The 12,282-nt window shown below is 44.6% G+C and overlaps 1 long non-coding RNA gene across 1 annotated transcript; it reads right to left on the bottom strand.

Annotated features, from left to right (window-relative positions):
• Nucleotides 1–3,791: 3,791 nt before the first annotated feature.
• LOC144590572 (uncharacterized) lies at nucleotides 3,792–11,774 on the bottom strand. Its single transcript, XR_013546444.1, has 3 exons — nucleotides 11,567–11,774; nucleotides 4,835–4,960; nucleotides 3,792–3,928 (listed from the first exon to the last, which is right to left on the bottom strand). It is a non-coding gene; the product is annotated as an uncharacterized LOC144590572 (long non-coding RNA).
• Between the last annotated feature and the right edge of the window lie 508 nt (nucleotides 11,775–12,282).

The raw sequence follows: 12,282 nt of genomic DNA, 5'->3' as shown, positions 1-12,282 counted from the left end.
CCTGGATCAGTGCTTGGGATTATGCTGTTGTGACCATTGCAGAAAGGACTGGCAGCTCGATGTTCCAAGGTTTTGATGTGCTAGACGTGATTGAGAGGAAGGGAAGAGATGTGAAGGAGTAGCACTACTGATCAGGGAGACCCAGTGGCGCAGAGGTAGAGTTGCTGCCTTACAGCGCCGGAGAACCGGGTTCGATCCCGACCATGGGTGCTGTCTGTACGGAGTTTGTATGTTCTCCCTGTGACTGCGTGGGTTTTCTCGGAGATCTTCAGTTTCCTCCCACACTCACATTCAGGTTTGTCGGTTGATTGGCTTAGTATAAAGGTAAATTGTCCTTAGTGTGTAGGATAGTGTTAATGTGCGGGGAGCCCTTGTCGGCACAGACTCAGTGGGCTGAAGGGCCTGTTTCTACACTAAAACTACACTAAACACTCAGAAGACATACTGGAGGGTTTATCCACTGAGGCAATATGGATGCATTTTGAGTAGCAAATGAAGTGTGTATGTGGTGTGTATGTGTATATATACACATATACATATATACATACACACTTCATTTCCTACTCAAAATACCTGATCAGGTTGGCAAGGCATAACCTACCGCACACAAAACCAAGCTGACTGTCCCTAATTTTTCTCCAAATGTGAGTAAATATAAATTATAGGCCACTGATGGTGAAATTATTGCAGACGATAAAATTTACCCCCTTCTTCCAAAAATCTTGCATTCACTTTCTCAAACTTGGCCGTGAGATAAACATGCTTTTAAGCTTGTTTAAAAATATAATAAAAAATAAGCACATTTTGGTGCAAGCTTAAAAGCATGTTTACCTCACGGCCAAGTTTGAGAAAGTGAATGCAAGATTTTTGGAAGAAATGTATTTATTTGAGTGGGACTGGTATTATGGATAACAATCTCTTGTTTTGTAATGCTTCCTCTTAAATGCAACAATTGTATCTGACATCAGTGCTACCACAGGCACTGCATTTCATAACCTAATCACTTGCAATACTTATAACAATCTTTGTGTCACTTTTGTCTTTATTCTGTTCACCTATATTCCCCTTGTTTTTTACTTCCATCAAGGGGAACACTCTTTCTCCCTCTGATGTTCAGTCTACACCCTTTATAACTTAAAATACCCAAATCGGATTCCTCACAACCCCTTGTAGTATTCTCTACCACAAAAAGGTTGTCTTTTTGCAAGCTTTCCATAAACAGCAATGGTCCCTGTACTGACCCCTGGGGAACTTCAATGTACAATTCCCACCAGTCAAAATGGAAACCCTTCACTCCCACTTTCAGTTTCCCTCAGCCTTAAACAATTTTCTATCAATTCCACTTTAGGCCTTTTTAATACAAACTAAACTATTATTACAAATTCCTATCAGAAGTCCATAAATACTAATGTATCAACTTTATTGACCTTCTTTGGTACTTCATCAAAAAACATTATCAAGTTTGATAGACATAGTTTGCTTTTAACAAATCCTGCTATAATTTCTCCAATTAAAACTCACTTGTCCAAGTGACTACTAATTTTATCCTTCATTGTTACTTCTAGAATTTTCATCATTATTGAAATTGAACTGATTATTCTTGAGTTACATTTAATCTTTTTGAGTAGGGTTGTTACATTTGCAATTTTCCACTCTTTAGGCATCAACAGAAAATTCTTTCGTGTTTGGAAGATTATGGTCGAGTCCGCTACCGTTTCAATAGACAATAGACAATAGGAGGAGGCCATTTGGCCCTTCGAGCCAGCATCGCCATTCAATGTTATCATGGCTGATCATTCTCAATCAGTACCCCGTTCCTGCCTTCTCCCCATACCCCCTGACTCCGCTATCCTTAAGAGCTCTATCCAGCTCTCTCTTGAATGCATTCAGAGAATTGGCCTCCACTGCCTTCTGAGGCAGAGAATTCCACAGATTCACAACTCTCTGACTGAAAATGTTTTTCCTCATCTCAGTTCTAAATGGCCTACCCCTTATTCTTAAACTGTGGCCCCTTGTTCTGGACTCCCCCAACATTGGGAAATGTTTCCTGCCTCTAACGTGTCCAACCCCTTAATAATCTTATACGTTTCGATAAGATCTCCTCTCATCCTTCTAAATTCCAGTATATACAAGCCTAGTCGCTCCAGTCTTTCAACATATGATAGTCCCGCCATTCCGGGAATTAACCTAGTAAACCTACGCTGCACGCCCTCAATAGCAAGAATATCCTTCCTCAAATTTGGAGACCAAAACTGCACACAGTACTCCAGGTGCGGTCTCACTAGGGCCCTGTACAACTGCAGAAGGACCTCTTTGCTGCTATACTCAACTCCTCTTGTTATGAAGGCCAACATTCCAATGGCTTTCTTCACTGCCTGCTGTACCTGCATGCTTCCTTTCAGTGACTGATGCACTAGGACACCCAGATCTCGTTGTATGTCCCCTGTTCCTAACTTGACCATTCAGATAATACTTTGCCTTCATATTCTTACCACCAAAGTGGATAACCTCACACTTATCCACATTAAACTGCATCTGCCATGCATCCGCCCACTCACACAACCTGTCCAAGTCAACCTGCAACCTCATAGCATCTTCCTCACAGTTCACACTACCACTCAGCTTTGTATCATCTGCAAATTTGCTAATGGTACTTTTAATCCCTTCATCCAAGTCATGAATGTATATTGTAAATAGCTGCAGTCCCAGCACCGAGCCTTGTGGTACCCCACTAGTTATTGCCTGCCATTCTGAAAGGGACCCATTTATCCCAACTCTTTGCTTTCTGTCTGTCAACCAATTTTCTATCCATGTCAGTACCCTACCTCCAATACCATGTGCTCTAATTTTGCCCACTAATCTCCTATGTGGAACCTTGTCAAAGGCTTTCTGAAAATCAAGGTACACCACATCCACCGGCTCTCCCCTGTCAATTTTCCTGGTTACATCCTCAAAGAATTCCAGAAGATTGGTCAAGCATGATTTCCCCTTCGTAAATCCATGCTGACTCAGAACAATCCTGTTAGTACTATCCAAATGCTCCACAATTTCGTCTTTTATGATTGACTCCAGCATCTTCCCCACCACGGATGTCAGACTAACTGGTCTATAATTTCCCGTTTTCTCTCTCCCTCCTTTCTTAAAAAGTGGGATAACATTAGCTACCCTCCAATCCACAGGAACTGATCCTGAATCTATAGAACATTGGAAAATGATCACCAATGCTTCCACAACTCCCTTACTTCCCACAGCAATCTAGGGTGCAAACCTTCTCATCCAGGTCACTTGTCCACTTGATGTACAGTTATCCTGTTCAGTACCTCCTCTATCTGGTGCCTGCACCAGTGGTTAACTAGTCAACCAAAATGTTGCAGCTACAAGTGTTCCCAATGTACTGTTGACAGCACCATCACAGCCCTCCCAGAAATGGCTAACACAATTGATCAGCAATGAAAAAGCAAGTGCTGAAAAGAGAGACCTGCCCACTTCAATGTCCATCCAATAGCTCATGCTATCAGAAGGTCTTATCTCTCTCCAAATGTTTCTGATCAGAAACATTTGAAAATGGGAAAATAAATAAATTAATCCAAAATGTTACACGTTATATCATAAAAAACTAACAATTCAAAATATGGCATGTACGACCAAGTACTATTGATTAATTGATGTACATTAAAAATAAAAAGCCTCAGGGATTGATACGTTAATGCATATGACAGCTGCACCAGGGTGAAAACACACCGAGAAAAACTACTATCCCTTTTGCCCATCTGTAAATAACGTCATGTTAAAAAATTCCCACCTTCACAAAGAGAAGGGTTGGTCATGTTGGTGCTGAACCCTGGGTCACAACTGCACACGAAGCTTCCGATTGTGTTGGTGCAGATTTGTTGACAGTTTGAGGTGTTCGTTCCACATTCATCAATGTCTGGGGGAAAAAAAATGAATGACGTGTCAAACACTTGCAAGTCTTTTGTCTTTGCCAAATAAAACTTGAACACTTGGCATCATGAGATGCAAAGGAGTATATGCAATCCTGCTGCTCTAATAGGTTATTCATAAGTTCCTAATCATAACAGCAGAATAAGGCCATTCAGCCCATTGAGTCTACTCCGCCATTCAATCATGGCTGATCTCGGCCTAATTCAATTTTTCTCCCCATAACCCTTGACAGCCATTCTAATCAAGAATTTGCCTATATCTGCCTTAAAAATATACACATGACCTCCACAGCTCTTCTCAGGGTTTAACTACCATTCTCATTCCCATTCCGACCTTTCGGGTCTTTGGCTTCCACCATTGACAGAGTGAAGCCACATACATACTGGAAGAACAGCACTTATATTCCGCATGGGTATCTTTCAAACACTACAGTATAAACATTGAATTCTCCCATTTTAAGTAACATCCCACATTCCCCTCCCTTTTTCCTTTAAGTCACATGTCCCTCACCCCGTCCCCCTCCCCTCCCCTCCCCCCAGCGTGCTGGTGAACACCCAGTTCTTCCACTATCCTGTCCACCTTTGCCACACTGCACCCATCACATTCCACCTGTATCCCTCCCTCCCAGATGCGGCTGCACTCGCTGAGTTACGCTGGCACTTTCTATTATGTGGAAAGGTCAGTTGGCAATTGGTGCAGAATGATGATCTGCAAGGTTTGTTCATGGGCAGATCTGCTCAATGTTTTACAGGTTTTGAGTTCTATTAGTTCAATTCAGCTCTATTTTTACATTTTTTAATTGCAAAGAAAATCCTTTGGGTGAAAACTCACAGAGAACATCTAACATGCCTTTTTTCCCGATGTGCAAAACTTTCCATTTGAAAATTCCTACCATCGCAAAGGGAAGAGTTGGACACGTTGGTCCTGAAGCCTGGGTCACAACCGCACACGAAGCTTCCGATTGTGTTGGTGCAGATTTGTTGACTGTTTGAGGTGTTGATTCCACATTCATCAATGTCTGGAGGAAAAAGAATGAATGACGTGTCAAGCACTTACAAGTCTTTTGGCTTTTCCAATGAACACTATACCACATCTAATCATGAGATGGAAAAGAAGAAGGACACAGGGTTTGTTCATGTGCTGATTTGTTTTATCTTCTAGATGGTTTAGTTTGGTTTAGTTTAGTTTAGAGATACAGCATGGAAACAGGCCATTCGGCCCACCTAGTCCACGTCAACTAACATCCCCGCAGACTAACATTATCCTACACATATTAGGGACAATTTACATTTATAGCAAGCCAATTAACCTACAAACCTGTACGTCTTTGGAGTGTGGGAGGAAACCTAAGATCTCGGAGAATACCCACTCAGGTCACGGGAAGAACATACAAACTCCGTACAGACAGCACCCATAGTTGGGATCGAACCCGGGTCTCCGGCGCTGCAAGTGCTGTAAGGCAGCAACTCTACCGCTGCGCCACCGTGCAGCCCGGTCTGTGTTTATGGTCTATGTTGTTAGTCCACATTGGTCAATAACAGAATTCTGAAAAGCACCGATTCTCAATTTGGATTTCACATAATTATGTGAAGTAATTGTGGTTATTTAGCATCATACGTCAATAATAATTTTGCTCTGGTAAGAATTTGTTGACAGTTTGAGGTGTTGGTTCCACATTCATCGATGTCTGGAGGAAAACAAATGTCAAACACTTGCACGTTATTTGTCTTTGCTGAAGTAAACTTTGTCACTTAATATTCTGAACAGGAGTAGTTGGCAGTTTGCCACCCTTGCCTCCACATGTCATTGAGATCAGAGTGCCTTCACATTGACATATCCTTTGGTAAATGTGCATAATTATTGAAACATTCTCAAAAGGGAAGGGCAACCAGCCAGAAATTGTGCACATTGGCACAAATGACATAGATGGGAAAAAGAACAAGGTCCTGCAAAGTGAAAACAGAGCATTAGGCAGAGGATTACAAAGGGGGACTCTGAGGGCGGTAATCTCTGGTTTCCTTCCGATGTCGCAAGCTAGTGAGGTTAATAGGAAGATAGGACAGGTGAATGCATTGCTCAAGAATTGGTGCTGGGGACAGCGATTCCAATAATTAGGCAGTTGGGATCCCTTCTGGGGCAGACGTGACGTGACCTCTACAAGATTAATAGGTTGATTCTGAACTGGTAAGGGACCAATATCCTTGCTACCAGGAGCATTTAAATTATGGAGGCAGGGAGTTAGTAGCCCGTGTTGTTGGTCAGAATTTGGCTGTCTGATGGGAAGTTAGAGGTCATAAGCAGTGTCTCAAAGGAAGGACATGCAGGGGGAGGTGAAGCAACATGGTGACACTGAAAGGCCGAAGTGTGTTTATTTCAATGCAAGGAGTATAGTGGGGTAAACAGATGGACTTGGAGCTTAGATTAAAGCTCGAGACTCCCCGAGAAGGAGCCAAAAGATTTGGAGGAGTTGCACTACTAATCTGGGAGACTGTCACGGCAGCACTCAGAGGACATACTGGAGGATTCATCCATTGAGATGATATGGGTGGCGTTGAGAAGTAAGAAAGGTGCCAGTACTCTAACGGGATAGTACTATAGAGCCCCGCAACAGCAACAGGAGATGGAGGTACTGTTATGTGGACAGATTACTCAACCAGCTTTCCAAAGCAACAGAGATTGTCTTAGTGATTGACTTTCCCAATATTGACTGTGACTTGATCACTTCCAAAGGCTTAGATGGGGCAGATTGTGTGAGATGTATCCAAGTTTCTTGAAAAAGTCTGTGGATCGTTCAACCAGAAAAGGGAACATACTGGACCTTGTGTTGGGAAATGAACGTGGCCAGGTGACTCGTATTGCAATGGAAGATCATTTTGGGGATCGTGACCACAACTCCATAAGTTTTAAGATCGTTATAAGGAGAAGGCTGGTCCTTGTTGGAAGGTACTAAATTGGAGTAAAGCAAACCACACATGATTAGACTGGAGCTCAGGAGGGTGGGAGTGCTGGGAGCAATTGTTTTCGGGTAAGTCCCACATCAGATTTGTTGGAGACATTAAAAGGCCAGTTGATTGACGTTCAGAACCAGTATGAACCAGTAAAGAGAAGGGATAAGGATGGCAAAGTAAGGGAACCTTGGATGGAAAAATGAGGTAACAAATTTTGTCAAAAAGAAAAAGTAAGCTCATGCAAGGTTTAAGAGGATAGAATCAGGGCATGCCTTTGAGGAATATCAGGACAGAAGGAGAGAATTAAAGTGGGTGATTAAAAGGGCCAAAATGGACCACAAAATGGCTCTGACAAGTCAGATTAAAGAAAATGCCACAGCTTTTCATGCCCACATTAAAAACACGAGGGTAACCAGGGAAAAGGTAGGACCACTCAAGAATAAGGGAGGGAACCTGTGCTCCAAGTCTATAACTCCCTGATGGGATGCCTGCTTTCATAGTTGGGTCATTGAGTATAAGAATCAAAAAGTCATGATGCAAATTTATAGGACATTTGTTAGGCCGCATTTGGAGTATTGTATGCAGTTCATGTCACCCCATTGTAGGAACAAGGTGAGGAAATTGGACAGGGTGCAGAGGGGCTTTACCACAATAATGCCCAGATTAGTGGATATTAGCTGCAGGGAGAGAGGATGGACAGATTTATATTATTATTTCTGGAACTTGACAGAATTGAGACATAACCGGTAACCACGACAGAGTAGCGTCAAAATGTATCTCCCAGGTTGGGAAAAACTCAATACTAGAGGGCATAGCCTTAAATTGAAAGGGGCAAGGTTTAAAGGAAATGTGCAGTGCAAGTCTTTTTACACAAAGGCTGGTAATTGTCTGGAACGTGCTGTCAGGGATGGTGCAGAGGCAGATACAACAGAAGCATTTAAGAGACTTTCGGGGATTTTAAGAGGCATGGAATATGAAGGGAATGGAGGGATATGGATTATGTGCAGGTAGATAAGAGTCAGTCTTGGCCTGTTATTCAGCACAGACAGTGTGGGCCGAAGAGCCTGTTCTTGCGCTGTACTGTTCTACGTTCAATGAAACCTGCAGATGTAATATTTAAATGTGAGAGGATAATGTGAATTGTGAAAGTTTAACTTCATTCACATATAAAAATGTACAAAATATTTTACGACTCTGCAGTAAATATATAATTCTATTATTTTGAAGGCACGCTGAGAATGAAATGCCATCCATTTTTACTCAGTATTCAAGTGACTAAAATTTGTTTTTTAGACCACCTAGTTTGTACAGGGCAATTATACTACCACATTCAATATTATTCCTAAATCTGACAAACTATGGAATACATGTACACATGAAGCTTCCGATTGTGTTGATGCAAATTTGTTGGCAGTAGGAGGTGTTGGAGCCACATTCAGTGAGATTTAGATGGAAACAGATCATGATGCAGCAGTAGAGTTGCTGCCTTACAGCACCAAAGACCCAGGTTTGTACATTCTCCCTGTGACTGCATGGGTTTTCTCTGGGTGCCAACGTTTCCACCCACATCCCAAAGACATACAAGTTTATAGGTTAATTGGCCCTCATGTGTAAGACAGAACTAGAAGTGGGGACTCAGTTGGCCAAAAGACCTGTTTCCATGCTGTAACTCTAATCTGTACTAAACTAATCTATATGTTTAAAAATACCTACCATCAAAAAGGGTATAAGAAGATAACTGCAGATGCTGGTACAAATCGAAGGTAATTATTCACAAAATGCTGGACTCAGCAGGTCAGGCAGCATCTCGGGAGAGAAGGAATGAGTGACGTTTTGGGTCGAGACCCTTCTTCAGACTGATGTCAGGGGGGCGGGACAAAGGAAGGATATAGGTGGAGACAGGAAGATAGAGGGAGATCTGGGAAGGAGGAGGGGACGGGAGGGGCAGAGGAACTATCTAAATTTGGAGAAGTCGATGTTCATACCACTGGGCTGCAAACTGCCCAGGCGAAATATGAGGTGCTGTTCCTCCAATTTCCGGTGGGCCTCACTATGGCACTGGAGGAGGCCCATGACAGAAAGGTCAGACTGGGAATGGGAGGGGGAGTTGAAGTGCTCGGCCACCGGGAGATCAGTTTGGTTAATGCGGACCGAGCGCAGGTGTTCAGCAAAGCGATCGCCGAGCCTGCACTTGGTTTCGCCGATGTAAATAAGTTGACATCTAGAGCAGCGGATGCAATAGATGAGGTTGGAGGAGGTGCAGGTGAACCTTTGTCTCACCTGGAAAGACTGTTTGGGTCCTTGGGTGGAGTTGAGCGGGGAGGTAAAGGTGTTGCATCTCGTGCGGTTGCAGGGGAAAGTGCCCGGGGTTGGGGTGGTTTGGGTAGGAAGGGACTGCGGAACGCAGAGAGGGGAGGGGATGGGAAGATATGGCCAGTGGTGGGGTCCCGTTGTAGGTGACGGAAATGTTGGTGGATGATTTGTTGGATCCGCTGGCTGGTGGGGTGGAAGGTGAGAACGAGGGGGATTCTGTCCTTGTTGCGAGTGGGGGGAGGGGAAGCAAGAGCGGAGCTGTGGGATGTAGAAGAGACCCTAGTGAGAGCCTCATCTATAATGGAGGAGGGGAAGACCCGTTTCCTGAAGAACGAGGACATCTCTGAAGCCCTAGTGGGAAACACCTCATCCCGGGCGCAGATAGAAACATAGAAACATAGAAAATAGGTGCAGCAGGGGGCCATTCGACCCTTCGAGCCTGCACCGCCATTCAATATGATCATGGCTGATCATCCAGCTCAGTAACCTGTACCTGCCTTCTCTCCATACCCCCTGATCCCTTTAGCCACAAGGGCCACATCTAACTCCCTCATAAATATAGCCAATGAACAGGCCTCAACTACCTTCTGTGGCAGAGAATTCCACAGACTCACCACTCTCTGTATGAAAAAATGTTTTCTCATCTCGGTCCTAAAAGACTTCCCCCTTATCCTTAAGCTGTGACCCCTGGTTCTAGACTTCCCCAACATCGGGAACAATCTTCCCGCATCTAGCCTCTCCAACCCCTTTTATATGTTTCAATAAGATCCCCCCTCAGTCTTCTAAATTCCAGCGAGTATAAGCCTAGATGGAGGAATTGGGAGTAGGGGATAGACTTTTTGCAGGGGACCGGGTGGGAAGAAGTGTAGTCCAGATAGCTGTGCGAGTCAGTGGGTTTATAGTAAATGTCCGTCACTAGTCTGTCTCCTGTGATGGAGATGGTGAGGTCCAGAAACGGGAGGGAGATGTCGGAGATAGTCCAGGTATATTTAAGAGCAGGATGGAAGAGTTGGTCACATTGGTGCCGAAGCCTGGGTCACAACTGCACACAAAGCTTCCGTTTGTGTTGATGCAGATCTGTACAGTTTGAGGTGTTGGTTTTACATTCTTCAATATCTGGAGGGAAACAAGTGACCAAAATGTCAAACACTAGCACGTTATTTGGCTTTGCTGAAGGAAACTTTGTCACTTAATATTCTGAACTAGATTTGAACTAGATTTGTCTGCGGGATGTCGCTATACAGTAGCAATACTGCATATGATGATGGCTTTAGTGATATTCCTTTGCCTCAGAGTATCTTCATATTGACATATGGCATGGTAGCGCAGCGGTAGAGTTGCTGCTTTACAGCGAATGCAGCGCCGGAGACTCAGGTTCGATCCTGACTACGGGTGCTGCACTGTAAGGAGTTTGTACGTTCTCCCCGTGACCTGCGTGGGTTTTCTCCGAGATCTTCGGTTTCCTCCCACACTCCAAAGACGTACAGGTATATAGGTTAATTGGCTGGGTAAATGTAAAAATTGTCCCTAGTGGGTGTAGGATAGTGTTAATGTACGGGGATCGCTGGGCGGCACGGACTTGGAGGGCCTAAAAGGCCTGTTTCCGGCTGTATATATTTGATATGATATGATATGATTGGTGAAATTACATTATTATTGAAACCTGCAGATGCAAATTTGGATTTGAGAGAGTAATGTGAATTGTGGAAGAATAACTTCCATCTATATACTAAAACTAAGATCTTGTATATAATATATATATATATATATATGTATGGACTAACAATGATTTCGCCGAAACGGTAAACCGTTGCGCAACAATTTTTGCACCACCTTAATCACCACTCTCCCCCGTACAATTCATGCAGATATATACATAAATATATTGGTATGTATGTATATTTCTCTGAGACACAAGTGGACCTGCAGCCGAAACAGTTAACCACAGCGCCACAATTTCAGCGCCACCTTAATTACCACTGTCCTGGCAACTGTTTATAACAGGTTTTATTTAAATTGGTCATATATTTTTTAAGTTACAGACATTTTAAAGTTAAAAACTTTAATTTCTAAACACATTTTTTCCAAGTGCTGTGCGTATGAGGTCACCAGAGAGGCAGGCACGGCCTCTCCTCACTCGCACCATCAAGATGGACGCCGTTAGCGGAGCCGCCCGCCCGCAAACACGGGCTCCCCTCTACTCTCCCCTCACTCTCCCCACTATCCCACACCCGGGGGACACGTCTCCGAGCAGGAGGGAGATGGTCGGACTGATAGTCCACTCATCCTTCCATTCCGTCCCTTCAACGTCCAAGCACGGCATCCTCAAGTCCCCCCTCCCACCCGGGCCCAGCACCACGCACCGTCACCGCACACAACCCGCAGCGCAGCGGGAAGCTTCTCCTCCTCCTTCAGCAGCCCTTCCACCGATGGAGGTGTCGACGAGGGCCGCTGCCACCGATGGCCCGTAGCAACTTCAGAAAGATGGCGGCCGCTCTCCTCCTACTCACGCTCCGCCATCTTGTGTGCACCTCCCGCCGCACCTCCCGCCGTGCCTCTCTCCTCTCGCTTCTCTCCTGCATTAATTGAAATTGTGTTTAGAATTTTTTTCAGAGCCCCGCTCACGCGCTCCATTCCCCCCTCAATCCCCCTTAACTCCCCCAAACCTGTAGTGCATTAATTTAAATTGGCTTCAGGCTTTTTTAAGAGCTGCATTCACCCACTCCATCCCACCCCCGCAACCCCATTTATCATCCCCACCGCATCACCCCACTTATCATCCCCACTTCAACCCCCTTATCCTCCCCTCAGCCCCCATATCCCGTCTCCTCCGCCCTCCATTCGCCCAATTCATCCCCCTTGAACCCCCTTTAAAACTCCCCCAAACCTCGACGGCATTGGTCTAACACCCTCCCCTTACTCAGCCACTGCATCCCCTCACTCACGCACTCCATTCCCACCTCAAGCGTGTGACGTCACAATGTACGTCTTCAAAAGATCAGCTCGTTCCGTTCCGCGCCGCCCCCCCTCCCCCCGGATCTTTAACTGATGCGCCTCCCCCTCCCCTCCCTCCCTCCCG

This window comes from Rhinoraja longicauda, unplaced genomic scaffold, assembly GCF_053455715.1.
Source record: "Rhinoraja longicauda isolate Sanriku21f unplaced genomic scaffold, sRhiLon1.1 Scf000213, whole genome shotgun sequence".
Lineage (NCBI taxonomy): Eukaryota > Metazoa > Chordata > Chondrichthyes > Rajiformes > Arhynchobatidae > Rhinoraja > Rhinoraja longicauda.
Note: the sequence above shows the minus strand (reverse complement) of the source record. Positions and strands in the feature narration are given on the sequence as shown.